Source organism: Myotis davidii, unplaced genomic scaffold (genome assembly GCF_000327345.1).
Source record: "Myotis davidii unplaced genomic scaffold, ASM32734v1 scaffold609, whole genome shotgun sequence".
Taxonomy (NCBI): Eukaryota; Metazoa; Chordata; class Mammalia; order Chiroptera; family Vespertilionidae; genus Myotis; species Myotis davidii.
The window spans coordinates 536,036-538,567 of NW_006300164.1; positions in this window are offsets into that span (position 1 = coordinate 536,036).

Below are 2,532 nucleotides of genomic sequence, written 5' to 3' on the forward strand. Positions count from 1 at the left end.
TGCTGCAGAGCGGGAGTGGGCGCCCTGACCCCGCCCAGCGAGGCCCGGGCTCTGGTCAGTTACCGTGTTCCCGGAGGTCCCCACCAGCCGTTTTTCTTTTTTAAGAAAACGGCGTTATTGCCGTGTAATGTACGCGCCGCAGAAGTTACTGTGGCTTGAATTTCAAACGAACACGATTCTAAGAATTGCTTTTCTTAAAGCCTTGTCCTGGCCTGGCCGGTGTGGCCCAGTGGTTGAGCCCCGACCTTCCACCCAGAGGTCAGGGCACATGTCCAGCTGCAGCCTCGCTCCCAGTGGAGGCGGCCGCGGCCGGCTGGTGTGTCCCTCCCCTCCCAGTGTCCTCCAGCCCCAGCCCCTCACCCGGCTCAGCCCCGAGGCTGCCGCTCCCAAGGCCCTCGCTGTGACGTCTCTGCTCTGTGCCCAGCGGGAGCCTCTGACACACCCACCGCGTGTCCAGAGCTGCTGGGAAAGGCTGAGTGACGGCCGCACGGGAGCTGCTGTGCAGGGGCAGGGGTGGGGGCTCCCCGCAGGGAGACATGCCCCCCCCAAGCTCTCCGACCCCATCCTGGGGGCTTGTGGGGGCCCCATCATGAGCGTGATTGGTCACCTCCTTGGCCGTTGGGGATTCGGGGCATCTGCAGCCCGGTCCCCGCGGGGTGTGGGCCGGCTGGTGGAAGGGCTGTGACTGACAGATGCTCCTCTGGCCCCTCACACAGGCAGCCCCAGGGCTTGGGGAGCTCTGTGCCAGGACCTGGGAAGAGGAACAAACACCCTAAAGTGCTGCGTCCCCGTGCCCCTCTCCACAGGGTGGCAATGCCCGCCCCTGACGCCAGGGAACCCAAGTTCCTCCGTGAGCACTGCTTTGTGTCGGGCACAAATGCCCATTTGCAGAGGGCGAGGCTGGGGTGGGAGGAGCGCGCTCACGTCTGGAGCGTGTTTTGGGGAAGCGTGTGTGTCCTGCAGGAGTGCCCTGAGGCCCAGTTCCCATGAGGGGGGCAGGTCACCCGGGACCCCCACGGCGCCCTGGCCGGTGCTCCTGGCGCATCGGTACTTGGGGTTTAGATCCGCGCCCTCGGGTCTGAGCCGCGTGGGCGGGAAGGACGAGGTCACCTCGTCGTGGGTGGACGGGTGGATCGTCCAGGGTCCCGGGCAGCTCCGTGTGCGACAGTGCGGGGCCTGCAGTCGAGTGAGCGAGAGACTAGCGTGTCCGTGAGCTGCAACCTCGGCACAGGGTGCGCGGGTGTGAGGCCTCGGGTGCCCAGTCCAGACTCAGAGCCTCAAAGCGGTTTTGCCGACAGCACCCCACCGGTTGCTGTTTCCTGTGGCGTCGGCCCCAGAACGGGGCCTTGGCCGCTCCGTGCAGGCCCCTCTGCTGGGAAGGGGCGTTGTTTCCTAACGCCTGGGGCTCCCGCCTGGGGCCGCAGCCGGAGGGGGAGCGGAGTCTGCAGGGCTGCAGCCTCCGGGTGGAGCCGTCCTGGGGGGACAGTGCTTCCGTTCGGGCGCCAGCACTTGCCCCCTTCCCAAGGGGAGCAGCTCCTGGTTCTTTGGCTTTTGATGCTGTGGGTGTCGGACAGTGAGTTCCAGGTGCGGCTTCAGATCTCTGATGCGGGAGGTGCCCCTGCCCAAAGCCTGCTGAAGGAGAGGGGCTGTGGCAATTGGCAGGGGCAGAGTGGCAGCACCGGCTGCCGTGAGAGAGGCAGCTGGGCAGTGTGGCCACCTCTGGGCACTGCAGGCTGGTGCCCGACCCATTGTAGGGGCTGTCCACGCAGCGTCGGAGTTAGTGTGGGACCCTCAGGAGGCCGGCACCGCCGGGCACTCGCGTTGGCGGGAAGGGGAGGACAGCCCACTGGCCAAGGCGCTGCGGTGGGCGTGCGGATGCCAACCATGTGGCGTGGGCAGGTCGCCACACCTGCTAAGCCTTGGTTTCCGAGTTTGTGGTGGCAGATGGGACCCTGTCAGAGTCATGCTGCTACCAGTCGGCTTGACCAGTTAGAGTCCTGCCCACCAGGCCGGCACTTCCCGGAGGATGACTGCGGAGCCGGGCGCCGCTCGACTGCCTCGACGCCTCTGTTCTTCCTCAGGGCTTGGCGTTCTCGGGGGACACGACGTCCATGGCTGCGGCCAGCGTGACCCCTCCCGGCTCCCTAGACGTGCTGCAGCCCGGCTTCTCCACGACCCTCCTGGGGACCAAGCTGGAGGACAAGTACCTGTGCTCAGCCTGTAAGAACGTCCTGCGCAGGCCCTTCCAGGCTCAGTGTGGCCACCGCTACTGCTCCTTCTGCCTGAGCAGCCGGTGGCTGCAGGGCTGGCCGGCCAGGGAGGCTCGGGCAGGCCGTGCTGCAGGTAACCCTCGTTGAGGGCACAGGTTCACTGCAGATGAGGGTGGAGTTGAGACCCTGCAGGGCTGGGTGGAGCGGAGCGGAGGCGCACTGTGTGGGGTGCAGGTCAGCGGGCGTTAGTGCGGGTGGTTTCTGCGGGCATCCTGTGGCCGAGGTGCACACAGACCTCTCCAGTGCGGCGCTGGCTGGCGGT